Genomic DNA, 18,229 nt, shown 5'->3' with positions numbered 1-18,229 from the left:
AGGTTAAAAACCTGGACCAGGGTAAAGGTCTGTCGGGGAGAAAACTAAAAAAAAAAATTTCTCCACCAGCACTGGATCCAACCTGGAATAATATCATGAAAAGAGAAATCACCAATGCTACAGCACAAACACAAAAAAAAAAAAAAAAAAAAAAAAAAAGAGACAGAAGGAGAAAAGGAAGACTATTTTCCTAAATTAGTGATTAATATAGACCAGCACTTGAATGAGGCCTTAACCCTACTCATCCATACAATCACATAGGTCAAACAGCATAGCCACACACAATCAACCATAAAGAATAATCCATGGACAGGCAGTCATGTCGTCAATAAGTATAAGTCGTCATTTACCAAACAATAGAAAAAATAATATAGACAAATAATTCAGAGGCAACACCCAACATAAGGACTCATCAGGAGAATACACTGGCCTATATAGGTCTAATATAGTCTAAGTATAGACTTATATATTTATTAAAGTTATATTTATTAAGATGTTATATTTTTTTATGTTATATTTATTAAGAGTAATTAAGAGTGTTGTACTAAGTATTTTTTATTAAGTATTTAAATTAAGACTATTGTATTTTATTAAGAGTAATTAATAGTATTATTTTAAGTATTTTTTATTAAGTATTTAAATTAAGAGTATTGTATTTTATTAAGTGTAATTAAGAGTATTGCATTTTATTAAGAGTAATTAAGAGTATTTTATTGAGTATTTTTTATTAAATATTTAAATTAAGAGAATTGTATTTTATTAAGAGTAATTAAGAGTATTGTATTAAGTATTTTTTATGAAGTATTTAAATTAACAGTATTTTATTAAGAGTATTGTATTGTATTTTTATTGTATTTTCATTTCGTATTTATTGGTGAATAAAACTCAGAACTCTGAAAATGGTCGGGAAAAAAAGAACTTTATCCCTGTGATATAGCTTCTTGAATAAATAAATCTGTCAAGGATAAACAACACAGATGTTTAAAAAAAAAAGAAAATGAAGTAAAGATATTGGGACAGGAGAGGAAAATCCAATAATAATAATGGTGGGTTTGAGCAAAGAGAATGACCCTCGTATAAATAAAAGGAAATTCAATAAAAAAAAAACTAAAGCAATTCAAAAACATTGATTGCTTTTCAACTTCATACTTTGTTAAAACTCATTTTTTATCGCTTATTTATTTTGAATCACCCTACTGTATCCTCAGATTTCATGTAATTGTTGATTGTTATAAATTCCAACCATATAGCAACGAATTTGAACCTCTTGGGCTTAGTGTCCAAATTCATCACTGAGCGGACTTGCTTCTTCTTGATTGCGATCTCTTGTAGGCAGTTTATTGACTGCAAACTATTTCTGAAGTTTAGTAACATCTTTAACTCCACATTGCATAACCCGCATATGCAAGATTATTATCTGTTTAACTTTATATTTACAAAAACATGCATTGTAATCATTACCATGCAGGGCCACATCCAGGATGGGTACTGGGTTTTTACCCCTCCCTTCTCTTCTATAGCAAAATACTTCTTTAACTCGTGAATTAATTGTAAATATACACATTAAAGACAATTTCTCATAAAAAAAAATATAGAAAAAAAAAAATTGGTTTCTGACTCTTAAAATCCTTAATCTAAGGAGTCCCTATAATTTTCAAGTAACTAAAAGTTACATTGAACGCTGCATTTTAAAAGAATGAGTGCATCGCGTTTTTATTTGGTAATTATTGTCCTTGTATTATGTTTAAGAATTTCTATTTGTTGTGATTGTTATTTTCCGTCTTTTCTTATGGACTATTCTTCGTTTGCCAGAGTATTTACAACGGGTCATAAATAAATTCGATTCAACATTAACGCATGAAGATACGACAAATGGATTTGTTTTGGAGGAGGAATGTATAATATTCATAACCCTAATTATTTTCTTCTGCGCAGTTTTTAGAAAGAAAAAAGGAACAAGAAGTATTTTAGCCTTAACATTTCTTACGAATAGACTCTCTGTTTCTCTGAGGTTAAAAAACCTTTGTTGTTTTTCCTATATATCTAAATATTTTGATACAGTAAACTGTCTTTCTACATATATAAAAATAAAAATATAGAAGTATATTTTATTTGAGGCATATTTGTACTAATTGTTTTGCCTTCATTAAAAATTCCCTAGCTCTATAATAAAATACTTTGTCTCTTTCTCTCTGTAAAGTCTAAACAGTATCTTAGATCACACTCAATTTATTTTCATATACTGAAAATATAAGCATATGACAACGAGTAAAACTTTATTAGTTAAGGTAATGAATAAAAAAATACATTTTGGCTCCATGTCTGAAAACCATTATCAGGAACGAATATATGGGTGTAAGCCTAGATTCTTACTTCATAGTATATAATATTATCATAGTTAGCACATTTTGCATGAACCCTAGAGTGTAAGTGTGCAAGCTCTTATCAATAGAAATAGGAGAGGCTCATTATCTTCGTCGTTTGTGAAGATCGAACCAGTTGTTTTGATTATCAAGAGAGGGTATATTCAAACAGAAATTTAAACTTGTGGGTTTCTTATGGAACTTGGCATTAACCAAGTGACATTTAGCGATCGCAAATTCTGTCGGTCTGTCGGTCCCGGTTTTGCTAGTTTAGGCACTTCCAGATAGGCTAAGACGGTGAACTTTAGCAGGCATATTAGGAACCAGACCAGATTAAATTAGAAATTGTCGTTTCCCCGGTATGACCATCTGGGGGGGGGGACGGTTAGATCAGAAAAATTAGAAAAATGAACGCGTATCAGGGACCAGACCAGATCAAAGTAGAAATATTCGTATGCCCTATTCGACCATCTGGGAGGGGGGTGAGTGGGGGAAGGTTAATTTGGAAAAATTAGAAAAAATGAAGTATTTTTAACTTACGACTGGGTTATCGGATCTCAGTGAAATTTGATATTTAGAAGGATATCGTCTCTCAAAACTCTTATTTCAAATCTCGGCTGGATCTGGTGACATTGGGGGAGTTGGAGGGGGAAACCTAAAATCTTGGAAAATGCTTAGAGTGGAGGGATCGGGATGAAACTTGGTAGAAAAGCTAAACATACATCCTAGGTACGTGATTGACCTAACAGGAATGGATCCGCTCTCTTTGAGGGAGTTGGGGGGAAGGTTATTTCTGAAAAATTAGAAAAAAATGAGGTACTTTTAACTTACGAAGGAGTTATCTGATATTAATGAAATTTGCTATTTAGAAGGACTTCGTAGCTCAGATCTCTTATTTGAAATCCCGTCTGGATCCAGTGTCATTGGGGAGAGTTGGGGGGACTGGAAATCTTGGAAAAGGCTTAGAGAGGAAAGATCAGGATGAAACTTGGTGGGAAGAATAAGCATAAGTCCAAGATACGTGACTGACATAACCAGAACGGATCCACTCTCTTTTGAGGAGTTGGGGGGGGGGTGTAATTCTGAAAAATTAGAAAAAATGAGGTATTTATAACTTATGAAAGGGTTATCAGATCTTAATGAAATTTAATATTTAGAAGGGTCTTTTGCTTCAGAGCTCTCATTTTAAATCCCAACCAGATCCGGTGACATTGGGGGGAGTTTGGGGGGAGGTCGGAAATCTTGGAAAATGTTAAAATAGAGGAATTTTTAGAAGGGTTTTGTGGTTCAGGGGGAAATCGGAAATCTTGGAAAACGGTAAAATAGAGGTATCTCTATCTTACGAATGGATGATCAGATCTTAATGAAACTTGATATATAGAAAGATCTTATGTCTCAGATGCTCCATTTTCAATTCGAATTTGATCCCGAACATAGAAGGATGGAGGGGAGAAACAGAAATCTTGGAAACCGGAAATCTTGGAAAACACTTAGAGTGGAGAGATCGGGATGAAACTTGATGGGAAGAATAAGCACAAGTTTTAGATACATTATTGACACAATTGGAAAGGATCCGCTCTCTTTGGGGGAGTTGGGGGTAGGGTTTTGATTCGGAAAAATTGAGGGATTTTTGTCTTAAGAACGGGTGACCAGGTCTAAATGAAATTTAATATTCAGAAGGCACTCATGTCTCAGAGTTCATATTTTAAATCCCGACCAAATATGGTGACGTTGGGGGGATTAGGAGATAAAAACCGGAAATATGAGAAAACGCTTAGAGTGGAGAGATCGGGATGAAACTTGGTGGGTAGAATAAGCAAATGTCGTACATATGCGATTGACGTAACAGGACTGGATCCGCTCTCTTTGGGGGAGGTCCAATGCTTTGGCGAGTTTGGTGCTTCTGGATGTTCTAGGACGGTGAAAATTGGTAGGAGTGTCAGGAACCTGCACAAATTGAATTGATAAAGTTGTTTTTCCCCGATTTGACCATCTTGAGAGAACCAAAGGCTTCTTTTTATTCTGACGTTAATTTTGCTGATTGAATTAACGATTTTTTACTCACACCCCTAATTCAACTTTAAAATTTAAACCATACCATTTTTACGACCAAGAAAAGGTAGTGAAAACATGGCTGTAGCTGTTGATGTTTTTTTCCTTTCTTTCTATATTTCCGATCTACAGAAGTTTGAAGTTTTCATCTTGATTAGTTTATATCGTTCGCATGTCGGGTAACTGTAAAATCAACTACAGGAATTCGGAATACCCATATTAATTTTAACACTCTCCTGGGTATTTCATTTCCTCTGGAACTCAGATGAGGATTATTTGAAGTACACTGGACTTTTATAATGTAATTATATTTTACATAATGGAATACAAACAACGTAATAAAGTGTAATCTTAAACTCTACACTTAATCTTTAAGTAGATTTGCTGTTGTTTGCTGTAGTAGTATGTAGTAGTATATAGTATGTAGTAGCTTAAGTAGTATGCTGTTGTTTATTCTTTTTTTGAGATAATAATCAAGGAAAAGGATATGGGGATGGAAAAAATTCTTGAAAACTACAGAAAATAACATAAACAAATAATAAAACAACGGCCAAAAAAAATTTCTTAATGCTATCAAGGAATGCTTGGGGAAGGGGGAGAGAACCAATTTGTCTCCATTTTGCGCCCCATAGCTTCGTTACTGCATTGAATTAGTTTATAATATTTGCTTATTTAAACACAATCCCTTTATTTATTTCTCCGTGGTTTCATACCTTCATTGACCTTTATTTATTCTTATTATCCTTAATATATCCTTATTAATATTATCCTTATTGATCCTTTATTTATTTCCCCTTGGTTTCATTTCTTCATTGACCTTTATTTATCTTTAATATATCCTTATTAATATTATCCTTGTTAATCCTTTATTTATTTCCCCTTGGTTTCATATTTTCATTCACCTTTACTTATCCTTATTATCATTAATATATCCTTATTAATATTATTCTTATTAATCCTTTATTTATTTCCCCTTTATTTCATATCTTCATTGACCTTTATTTATTCTTATTATATCCTTTATTTATTTCCCCTTGGTTTCATTTCTTCATTGACCTTTATTCTTGTTTTTATGCATTAAAATTGGTGCCAATACCATTAATTGTGAAGTCAATTAGTCGAATTTAGGAAGCGTACAGGTCTCTTAAAATAAAATGACGCTACTTGTATTGCAATTACTACTAAGGATGATTCCTGCACTAAACAACTTGGGACTAACACTTATGCGTATACTCCTACCCTATTCCGATCTACCCTATTCTCCTACCCTATTCCGATCTATTCAAAGCTTCTCTCTTTACCCCTCCCATAAACTTTCAAGCTCTATAAATCCATGACCTCTCCCCTCCCCAATTTGGGGACAACCTGCTTTTCATTTGGTTTCGTATTGATGGCCAAAAATACAATCCTTGGCAATTTGCCAACCTTTGTCCTTAAAACGTCGTAAGGCAGTACGAAAATGGCTGAGCCATTTTCCACCTTTCTTTCATGATAGCCCTAGTTTAATGAAACACTTTATTATTAATAATTTATTAATGTAGTATTTACTTATAGGTGTACTAGTATTTATATTTTGTGTAGAATTAAGATAGTATCCTTTGTAACCTATTTGTCTTTTCTTTAGCCAAAAATCCCAAATAAACAGCAGTTTTATATGCAGCGGCTGAGATTGAAGATATACTCACTGATTTGGTCAGAGTCATTAAAGAAGAAGGACATTAAGTTTTTGACATCCTGTTTAGAAAAGTGTTTTTTTTGTTTTGTTTTTTTTTTTTTTTTGATATGAAGATGTTAGCTTTCAATAATGCCAACGGGGTAAGTCCGAGATCGCTACAGAAAAGGAAAATATTTTGGACCGTCCTAAACACTAATAAAGATTGGAATAGAGAACTAAAAATTTACTAAGAAAAATCATATCACACATCCCAGCAACATCTCATAGAAGATCTGCCAAGGTTTCTCAGACCTCACCCCAAGGTCTCAAAGCTAAGTAAACTGCTACCAAAACAACAGTGGCAGAAAATGGACACTAAAACCCAGGAAAATTTATTGATACTTAACTCTAAAATTGGAATTGTGTGTAGGAGCTGACCATTTTTGAATAATGTCGATAATTATACACTTTCTTGTTCTTTACTCTACGCCTCATATTAAGCTTGCTGTTTAGTTACAGCTGATGATGGTTGTATGGCCTTAAACAACAACCTGTATAAGATATTTCGAATATTTTCATTTTTCATCCTTGGCCAATACAAGCTTTAAAAATTTTCGTATGTTTCCCCTATTGTTACCGTGTCTAAATAGAAAAAATGAAGTGAATTGAAAGGATAAGCTCACAATTTCGTCACCATAGCCTTTGTTAAACTAAATGTTATCCGCAATTAAATTATGATAAGCTCTAAAAAGGAGGGGGGGGGATCTACAGTTTTGCGTTGTCCTTCGGTACTAAAAAGGTAAAATAGCGAGCGGGGTATTACACCTGAGGACATTTCAAACAGTTCGTGGTAACGACCTGTAGTAAGGAGCGACCCGGCTCAATAGTAAACGAAACTCTAAAAAACGGAATTTTGACGCTAAAATATACTTAAAAAGAATCAGATTTTCATGCTGATTTTAAATATTATCCGCAATTAAATTATGATAAGCTCTAAAAAGGTTTCTAAGCTCTAAAAAGCTCTAAAAAAGTTTCATCAAATTTAGTCTTTGTTATCAAAAGTTTTTATTTTAGAAAATAGGGGGAAACACTCCCTAAAAGTCACAGAATCCTTACGAAAATCACACCATCGTATTTGGAGTATCAGAGAACCCTACAGCTGCTATCTTAAAAAATGTGGAATTTTTATTTTTTGCCAGAAGTCAAATCACGGGTGCGTGTTTATATGTTTGTTTGTTTTTGTTTTTTTTTTCTTTTTCCCAGGGGTGATCGTATCGACCCAGTGGTCCTAGAATATTGCAAGAGGGCTCATTCTAACAAAAATGGAAAGTTCTAGTGCCCTTTTTAAGTGACCAAAAAAAATGGAAGGCACCTAGGCCCCCTCCCACGCTCATTTTTTCTCCAAAGTCAACAGATCAAAATTTTGAGATAGCCATTTTGTTCCGCATAGTCAAAAACCATAATAACTATGTCTTTGGGAATGACTTACTCCCCCACAGTCCCTGGGGGAGGGGCTACAAGTTACAAACTTCGACCAGTGTTTACATATAATAATGGTTATTGGGAAGTGTACAGTCGTTTTCAGGGGATTTTTGTTTTGGTGTTGGGGGTGGGGTTGAGGGGAGGGGGCTATATGGGAGGATCTTTCCTTGGAGAAATATTCCATGGAGGAACAGAAATTCAACGAAAAGGGCGCAGGATTTTCTAAAATTACTATAAAAAAAACAATGAAAAAATAAACATGGAGAGTTTTTTCAATAGAAAGTAAAGAGTAGCATTGAAACTTAAAACGAACAGAGATTATTACGCATATGATGGGTTCTAACAATACTTTAGCATAAAGAGCGAGGTATTTAGGAGGAGGTAAATACCTCGCTCTTTATGCTATAGTATTTTTAGTAATTTAAACTATTTATTCTACGGCCTTTCTGATTCAGGTGTCATTCTTAAAGAATTTGGACAAAACTTAAGATTTAGTGTAAAGAATGAGGTATTAACGAGGGTACAAACCCCCTCATATACATAATAAAAATTAAAGAATATAAAAGTTTGTTTCGTAAGTTAATTCTTAAGTTACGTATATTTTTTACTAATAAAAAAATTCGTTAAAAATTAAAATTTACAGTTGCCTTTTTATGTAACCGAAAAATTGCATGGCAACTAGGCCTCCTTCCCCATCCCTTATTTCTCAAAATCGTCTGATCAAAACTAAGAGAAAGCCATTTAGTCAAAAAAGGAATTAATATGCAAATTTCATTTTAATAATTTAAGTGTGGAGAGGCAAAATCAAACATGCATTAATTCAAAAATGATCAGAAATTACATAAGAAAAACTAGTTTTTTTTTAACTGAAAGTAAGGAGCGACATTAAAACTTGAAACGAACAGAAATTACTCCATATATGAAATGGGTTGTCCCCTCCGCAATCCCTCGCTCTTTACGCTAAAGTTTGACTCTTTGCCACAATTCTGCTTTTTAAAACAATTAAAAGCTTTAGCGTAAAGAGCGAGGGATTGCGGAGGGGACAACCCATTTCATATACGCAATGATTTCTGTTCGTTTTAAGTTTTAATGTCGCTCCTTACTTTCAATTAAAAAAACTAGTTACTTTCGAAACCCAAATACATGTTTCATGTCACTGTTAAACGATTCTCCTTCATGACGGGACATCTGTTTTGGCCATACTCAGAAATATTTCTATTCTTAATTTTATTTTACCAATTTTGAAACCTTGTATTTATGAATTTCTTAGAGTAAATTTGCTGTGATAAGCGAAATATCTTAAATAATGAGTAAAACATTTGCGAGAACTGCTTCATAGCTGTTATTTTTTTTATTTTTTTTTTTTTTTGTCTGTATCTGATTAGAAATGATGTTTAGTTAGTGCCTTATCTTGTCACTTTTTAAGATTCCTGTTACTATTTTGATTCAGTTACTTAAAACATTTTTCATGCTATATCCAAGACGCGACCTTTAGAGCAATATTTGGAATTGAAATTAGTGCTTCTTTGTTAGGCGAAGTGGTTCGACTTTACTTGGTATATTTATAATTAGATACATTGTTGAACTTGCTTAAACTTCCATTCCTTCTTAGACAAAGATCGTGTACCTACGGTAGTTCTACTCAATAGACTTATGGAGCTATAAAAGACAGTAAGGGTTACTAGTGTGGAATTATTGGATTAAGGTTTGGATGGAAGTTATTAACAGGATGATGTTAGAAAATGATTTATTTGAACATTCATCGGAAGTTGCGGGGGGGGGGATTTGCATTTCAATGTCAAGTTAAGAAAAATACAACAGGAAAAAAAGTCACAACACAAAAACACAAACAAACAAAACATGAGGTAAAAGAATTTGGAATAAAAACACAAAACAAAATAAAAATCTAAGAAAACTTGCAAAAAAAAAAAAATACATTTTCACATCAACTACGCAGAACGAATAATCATCCATTGAATATTTGGTCAAATCGTCTGTCAATAAAAAGCTTTTAACGCAGTATAGAAATGGCTTCAAAGTTCTGGGATTTCTCAGCATAAGCTTCGAATAAGGCTTGATTTAGGAGGAGGGCTCTCCCCTTGTCGCCCACTGGGAGGGAAAAAACCGTATACCCACAGTAGTATCACTGAAAACCCTGTAAGGGTGTGAGTGAAAGGCAGGAGCTATTCGTATGTGAAAATAGGATTATGGATTGGGTTGGACGTATTAGCCTGAATACGATTGTAAAAATGACTTTAGACTATTGTTTTTATATTTATACTTTTTGGCAGATTTCCAAAGCAAAAGCTTGGAATATGGTAGGATGGAAGAAAAGGTCTTGCCCCTGTTTTGGCCATCCTCATGTTTCATGTTCAATGGAAGTAAAATTAAGAGTCGAATTATAATAATAATAGAATTAGTAATAATTACTAGTTATTACTTACTATTTCTAATTAATTACATAATAATTATTACTAATATAATTAGTAATGATAACGATTATTTTAATAGAGTTACATGTTTAGATTTTTTATAAAATTTGCCGAAAATGTAGTTTAGATAATTATGAATCTATCATTATTCATTGTTAATGTTTTTGATTTGGGTTTTATTTTAAATGTATATATTTTTGGTCACATTGGATTTTTTAAGGTTTATTTGTATCTTTTATCTTTTCTAAGACAATCCTGACTATTATTTAGTTTATTTTATTTCTTTTTCGTATTTATCTTTATTTTTTCTGTGTTTGATTAACTTGATTATGTATATTTTTTAGTTTTTGTTCTATGGACCATATACGCAGCTCCTGGCTACAATCACGGTTGGTCATTCCAAAAAAGTACCTAGATATTTTTCTTTTATTTTTTACCATTTTAAAACCTAATAGGTTGCTAAGGTAGCCCCAGATAACTTAATTTCAATCTGAAGTAGGGCTTTTTTTGTTTAATTCAGTCTTCATCTTAGAGTGTTACGCAAATAGATATATGAGCCTTCTACAATCCTTTCCACTTTTATAAGACTAAGTCAACTAAATCACTAGGCTTGATCACTAGGCTTTAGCTTTCTGATTTTTCGGCTTTCTTTGGACTGGATAAAATTCGATTTGGCAGGCACATTTTACGCTCATAAATAATAAGCTTTTTATAAGCGACTATCTTGTTCGTTTTTATTTTGAATCAGTTGAAGAATGCGCTTTTTCGGTTGGAAAATTTTTCAAAGGACTAATTTCACGTATCAAGTCTAAGATTCTTATCATCAAAACCTCAAAAAAAATCAATTTTTGTCGCTTGATGACTATTGGATTAAAATAAAAACAACTAATCCTCAAATATTAAAATTTTAAGTTGTTCGTCCGATTTTATGTTTTGATGTCGGCTATTTCGGAGACACTTTGAATTTCTACCAAAATTAAATAAAAGAAAATTTGCAACAAACTCATTAACAATGCTCTTGATGGAGTTGTTTTTGTTTTTTTTTATGCACCTAAAACCATCCTATTAGCAAATGAGTCAAGGTCCCAAAAAGGTAATTGATGACTTAAAACCGAAACTTTTATCCTCGTCCCTCTCCCCCGAAGAAACAAGGCTTCAGTCTTTAGTTATTTTTAACTGCCAAATCAATTAGGAGTTTTATATCGTTTATGAATAATCATTTTAAATAACAGTTGAATAATTCGAGTTAATAATTTTACGTGTTTATTTGGCTCTATAAAATTTGATTTGTGTGACATACTGTCTCTTGAATTAGTGCAGCTGATATTTTCTGTTCTCCCTGATCTAACTCCTTTGAACTAAATTTGTCATCAAAGCATATAATATGTTCATTAGAATAAGATCAACAAAACGTGGTAAGTTCCTTAGAAAAAAAGGACTTGAGACAATTGACAATAGGGTTGATAATTTTGCCTAGATAACTAGTATTAAAAGTGATATTTTTTGGTGTTTCCTTGTTGTAATTAAATATTAAAAAACGAGTTTTTTTAAATGCTCCTTACTTTCAGTTGAAAAAACTTTTTCATATTTATTTTTTCATTGCTTTTTGTTTAAATAATGCTCGAAAATGCTACGCTCCCTTCATAGAAATCTTCTTCCCCCATAACAGATTCCTCCATGGAAAGTTTCCCCCACATAACCCCCTCTTCCCAACCTCTCCTCCCAACCAAAACCTCCCCCTGAAAATGTCTGTACACTTCCCACTAAGCATTACTACATGCAAACACTGGTCAAAGTTTGTAACTTGCAGCCCCTCCCAAGGGGAGTGTGGGGGAGTAAGTCGTCATCAAAGACACAGTTATAAGGTTTTTCGACTATGTTGAATAAAATGGCAATCTCATAATTTTGATCTGACGACTTTGGGAAAAAAATGAGCGTGGGAGGGGGCCTAGATGCCCTCCAATTTTTTGGTCACTTAAAAAGGGCAATGGGACTTTTCATTTCCGTTCGAATGAGCCCTCTCACAAAATTCTAGGACCACTGGGTCGATACGATCACCCCTGGGAAAAAGAAAAAAAACAAAAACAAACAAACAAACAAATAAACACGCATCCGTGATTTGTCTTCTGGCAAAAAATACAAAATTCCACATTTTTGTAGATAGGAGCTTGGAACTTACACAGAAGGGTTCTCTGATACGCTGAATCTGATGGTGCGATTTTCGTTAAGATTCTATGACTTTTAGAGGGTTTTTCCCCCTATTTTCTAAAATTAATATATTTAAAATTATTATATTTAATATATCTAAAATTTAAAACTTATATATTTAAAATCAGCATTAAAATGCAATTCTTTTGAATTCCGTTTTTTAGAGTTTTGGTTACTATTGAGCCGGGTCGCTCCTTACTACAGTTCGTTACCACGAACTGTTTGATGGCGCGTAAGTAAAAATTATTAGTCAAATAAGGAATGCCTTGGACCTAAGGATTAGAATGTTGGCGGCTTGATTGACAAAAATGATCTTGTTTTCCTGCTTCTGTATTTGTAATACTGAATTTTTTTTTACCTTCTTGGACTGACGATAAGTCCCGCTTTCATGAGCTGCTTTACTTACGAAACGCCAAAAGAATAGGCCAAAAAAAGGTTTTTTTATGTTTTGATTTAAAATAATGTCCAGCAATCCATTGGATTGTACACTTTTGGTTGTGTCTCTAAACAAAAACATAGAATTGTCGGATCACCATCTATATAATTCGATTAAATGGTGATTTAGGTGTGTGTTTGTTTTTTTTTTTTTTTTTTTTTTTTGACTGCTTGTATTTGCGATTTTCTCTGTCAATAAAAAAAAAGTAAAAAAAAATATCTCAACGAAAATCGGTGTTTAGTACTTACGAATCCAGTGTGCCTAAAAAAATTATGTTTGAAGAGTTTTATTGCTGTGCACATTCCAACTGTTTTATTTATTCTTGTCCGTCCGTGCTGGTGACAATCTGTGAATTTACTCAATTATTTATAGTTGTTTTAGTTGTTAGCAAAACAATAGATATTTAAAGACTGCACTTATTGTTTGAGATAAAGAAAAAATAATTAAATAAACTTAAATATTCACTTTTTTATCTTTTTTAGCCGCTTGTGATTGTCATTTTTCTAAGTGTAATTAGTCCATATTTTGGAACCTTATTACTTCAAATTAACTAGTACTAGTGATTGTTATTTAGTTCTGATCAGTTCTAAATAAATATTAGATCTTAACGAATTAGCAACTTATTCTTTACTTTATCACCTAATCGACAATAGGTTGGCGGATCGCACTACAGCAAAATACTTATTAGACAAAATACATCTGTTTTGTTAAAATGTCTAAAATTTATTACATGCACTGTCTAAATAAGGGCTATCAACGACATTGATTTTATTCATGTCTAATTTTTTGTTGTAAAAATGTTTAAAATTTATCAAATACACAGTCGAAATTAGTGCTGTGTGTGGGCGTAATTTTTTTATTTTTTTTTGCTCTGCTAGCAATGTGTACTGTGCTTGAACTTGCGACAAGAACAAGTTTTTTTTTTACTCACCTGACATCTGGAAATCAGATGTTTCTTGGGTATTTGTTTAACCATAAAACATTTGTTCAGTCATAACACCAACCCCTCCCGAAGCCAAAGGATTGGCAACCCTAGGATTTGATTACTCGCCCCGAAGGATATAGGTTTGAAAGTTCAAAGTACCATCCACTTAGCTAGGATGGCTCAGCTGGTCGAGATATGTACTGCAGGGTTTTTTTAGGTCCTGGGATTAAGAAGACTTTGAGGGTTTCATGCTTAGGGTATTAGAGCCCACCATCCTTAAGTTGAAACTGTGCTGTTATTATATATATATAAAATTTTGAAGCATATTTTTTTAAAGCACATAATTTTTATATAAATTTAAAATTTTTATTATTTTCTTTTTGTAATGCCAACCTTTAGTCCAGCTTTCGCCAACCTCATTTTCAACTTCTGTAATCTGAAACTTCATTTTTGTTATGCTAATAGAGGCTTGTGATCTTTCATCACATACACAGTTTCACTGGCTGGTTGTGACTTATACAGTGATTTCAAGCTTGTTATGACTTTATTTAAACGTTATTGGAAGGCAACGGATTTTACAACCGAGTTCCAGATGCCGGGATTTGCGGGAAGCCCCTGGTCCCACTACAAAGTCAAGAAGAAGATCGTACGGCAACCAGACCTACTTTTGCGTCTTTTCATTCTACTCGCGGCCTATCTAGAGACATTTGATAAATATTTGAGGTAATTATTTTAAGACAAATAGCCAATAAATATGTTTAGAGGTTCAAATTGACCCTGTATTCTCTGGGACTACGCCCAAAGATTATGCAAGTTATCCAGTGTCTATATGAGCTTTAAAATAAGGCAGGGGACTATGTTTGATCCTGGGTGTCTGATTACCTCAAAACTAGTTGATCTGATTTTTTGGGCCAAAAAATTTCTATATATTGATTGAGAGTAGGGGAAAGGGGTAGGGGAGTCTTAAAATTTTGCTCCTAATCATTTGTATTTCTAGTCAGCTCATGCGGATCATTCGCTTAACCATGATTCTCAAAGTTTTCCTAGAATGCTTCTTGGAAAAACACATTTTCAGCCTCTGAGGAGAGGGGCTAAAATTGAAATATATTATGTGTATTTTGAAACAGCTTGGGATGCGGTGTTACAAACTTTAGGTACTGTTCGAGAAAGAAAGGGATGTTTGGGCAAAAAATTAAAATTTATAGGTTTTTTTTAGGTGAGAGAGGAAAAATCTTCCCAATATTTGATTCCAATTAATATATAAACAATTTTTTTTGCAATATTATCTTCTAAGAGACTTATTATTCATGTATGGTTAAGTAGTAAGATAGATCAAAAGGCACTATGTTGTAGCAGTTTCAAAATTGTATACACGTAGTATCTCGAGAACTTCTTACAACAGTGTTCACTCCAAACTTTTGTGGAATTTCGAGTGCGGGGGAGGGGAGAAAACAAGACGGTAAATTGTTGTTTGTGGGAAAGGACAGAGTCAAATCAAAAGACATGATTTGCATCTTGTATATAAAAATATCCTATCTACAATATCTTGGGGACGGAAATGAATCGATATACGATCGACTTGAAACTTTGTGGAAATACTGGACAGAAAAGTGCTGGGGGTCGATTGGATCTTAAGTTATGACCTGGGGATCAAAGAGTGTTTCTCAAGGACAATACCGCTCTGAAAATTAACCAATCAAAAGCAATGTCAATTAAAAACGAAAAATATTTTTTTGAAAACAAGTCTTTGAAAGAAAGCAAAGAACTATGTAAAGACAAGGAGAAATCAAGTAACATAATGTTCCAAACTAAGAGGGAACACAATTAATACATCTATGAATGGACAAGACCAAAAAGGAATAGATGCTATAGTAAATAATCAAGCCAAAACGAAAAGAAATTACAACGAACAAGAGTAGAGCTAACGCCATCTAAGTCTTTTAAAGGCTAGAGTGTAATTTACGATTCACCAAGAAAAATATATTTGACCTCTGTAAATGAATATCATCATCTTATCAACAATTTCTGTAGTTCTTTTCTGTAATATTGGTTATTATCGTAGCGCATATGGAATTTCAATAAAATATAAATGACATTCAAACTGTTTGGAGGTTTTAAGAGGAAGTAAAAGGAATAGAGAATGTTACTTTTATTTATAAATCTTGATTAGACTGGAGATATCATTTTTGTGTTTTTTTGTTGTTGATGTTATGACAAATAGATGTTCACTGCTTATAAAACAAACTGTATTCATTAAAGTCCTAATGAGGTTCTGGCCTTTAGAAGTTCCAGTGGGCGAAAGCTCTACTCCTCCTAGTTTTAGGTTTGATGTGATAATTCAATAGAATTTCTGATTATTTTGGGTCTCAAATGTACGTTGAAAGCAATTCTTCATTGGTTTAATTCGGCCTTTAGAGTGTTCAGGGGCTTAAGTTCTTCCCCTATTAGTTTTAAGTTTGGGATGATTATTCATTGCGATTTCTGTTTGTTTTGTGTTCCATATATTCATTGACTCTAGTTTTTGCTTGTTTTAATTCTTAAATGTTACACGAATTAATTCATCTTTGTCTGTAGCTTAATAGCTTCTGACTTATATTTTAAAAAACTTCTTTTTTTTAAGTAAACGTTTGTTTTGTTAATTACAGGGAAAAGCTGTGGTTATTAGGGGGTATACTCAGAACTTATAACTTATTCAGCAATAGGTAGTAGCAGAGACACATAGATAAGCCCGATTTAAAGTTTTCCTTTACAGCGAAGAATATACAGGGCACATATAGGAGACCTTATTGCCACAAAGTAGTTTGAAATAGTTTATATTAAACTAAATGTTACTTTTATTTCGCTTACAAAACAAGAGATACTAAGGGTGAATTAAGAATAGATATGTAATGCGATAGTGCTGTCTAAGTAAAGAGTCATGTGGGCACAACATATTGTTTATTTACTTATTTATCTATATTTAGTCTTTTAGAACAGGGCTCCTCGTATAGAAGGAGTTGTCACAAAAACTTCAAGAAGGGCACATTTGATTTGAAATTGAGACGGTTAGTTCCCTTTTTTAATAGTCAGAAGTGACTGGAGGGCAACCAGCCCCTCTTCACATGCCCACCATTTCTCCGAATGCATCCAATCAAAATTTTGAAAGCCATTTTGTCCAGCTCAGTTGAAAGGTCTGGAAATAAATGTCTTTGAGGATGACAGCCTCCTGCCAAAGCCCTCAGGGCAAGGGTTGTAAGTTGTAACCTGGGGGTATATAAAGTTTTTATTAAAAGGGTGTTCGTATAAACTTCGGAGCTACCATATCAACTGTTTCAATTAGTAATTATTTTTTACTCTAATCTTAAATATGCCTCGTGAAACGCTTAGGATAAGTAATCTTGGTATTCTGGGACGAACAAGCAGCATATCACATTACACACACAGGCCTACGCCAGATCAAATATAATATCCCTTTGGTTTTAAAAATTCCTTAATTAGCATTGAAGTTAACATTTACATGCTGCCTGATTTCGTCATTAAACTAGTTTTCGATTTGGAGGTAAGATTAATGGACACCTATGAAGAAGCATTGCTACAGTAAGGCCATCATTTTTTGATCAAGCTATGAAATTTACTTTTCTCAAGATAGTAGGAAAAATAACTGGTAGTGTTTTATCATCAGACAGAAATAGAAAAACAATTATTTTCATTAAAGTTTGTCTTCATGCAAACGGTTGTTTCCGTTGGTCCTATTGATTCGACATTTTTGGAGTTCTTAAGCTAAGAGCTACTTTCTGTATTTCCTAAACTGGTTTAAAATATTTAGGCCTTTAGAAGACACTTAATGTAGTTTTTTAAGGAGATAGTAGGTATCCTATATCCAAGAACAATTGGATATGAAGGTACATAGTTACATGAATTGTATTGACATGTTAAGAAATTAAGAGATTGTAGTCAGTCTGAACTTGTTCCAAGGTAAAGATAGTAAAGGGGTTTCAATTAGTGATAAGGAAAATGTTGAAGATACGAAAATGTTGTTGTTGAAGATGTCGAAGATGCGAGGAAAGTTTTGAGAATTTGTTAAACACGTATAAGGTCTTAGACAATGATATCGATAGAAACGAAAAAAAAATGCGACGCTTTGGATTTGAAGAAAGATCTATTTTGCAAGGAAGATTTAGGGATTGAAAATAGTGAGACCTCAGGTGCTCATAGTGTGCTATCACTTCTAAAAATAATCTACATGACTTTTGAAAAAGGTTAGTACCCGCTGATTTTGGAGATACTCTTATTACATCCCTTTATAAGAAGGGTGATCAGAGTGAGTCTGAGAGTTACTGACAGGCATTAGCTTCATTTCTGTTGGAAGCAAATTTCTTATCATGTAGAGACGCTGTAGACGAGTTCTCAAGAGAAACTACTACTACTAATTACTCACCACAGCACCAAGCCACCTAAGGCCAACACATCTACGCAAGCTCCTCCTCCAACCCAATCAATTCAATACCTCCCTCTTTACACCCTCCCAGGAAGTTCCCATTTCCTTAAAATGTTGCCATTTCAAAAGTTACTATTTCATTATGCTCAAGAGAATAATGATGTGATTTTGAGAATAGGAAAGGAAACGTTGATCAGATCTTTTTTTGATTGATGATTGATAGAGTCATCTATCAATCATCGGCTAGAATCCTAAGCCCT

The 18,229-nt window shown here is 33.2% G+C and overlaps 1 protein-coding gene and 1 long non-coding RNA gene across 12 annotated transcripts in view; both read left to right on the top strand.

The window, feature by feature from the left end:
* LOC136042071 (uncharacterized) overlaps positions 1 to 7,645 on the top strand; it is an 84,808-nt gene extending 77,163 nt beyond the window's left edge. For both annotated transcript variants that reach the window (XR_010621159.1, XR_010621160.1), the window contains exon 6: positions 6,040 to 7,645. This is a non-coding gene — a long non-coding RNA (uncharacterized LOC136042071). The remainder of the gene's footprint in view (positions 1 to 6,039) is intronic.
* Positions 1 to 18,229, top strand: part of LOC136042072 (uncharacterized) — a 522,356-nt gene that overhangs the window by 363,060 nt on the left and 141,067 nt on the right. The window lies entirely within an intron of this gene.

The sequence above is a fragment of the Artemia franciscana genome, unplaced genomic scaffold, assembly GCF_032884065.1.
Source record: "Artemia franciscana unplaced genomic scaffold, ASM3288406v1 PGA_scaffold_60, whole genome shotgun sequence".
In the NCBI taxonomy this organism is placed as follows: domain Eukaryota; kingdom Metazoa; phylum Arthropoda; class Branchiopoda; order Anostraca; family Artemiidae; genus Artemia; species Artemia franciscana.
Note: the sequence above shows the minus strand (reverse complement) of the source record. Positions and strands in the feature narration are given on the sequence as shown.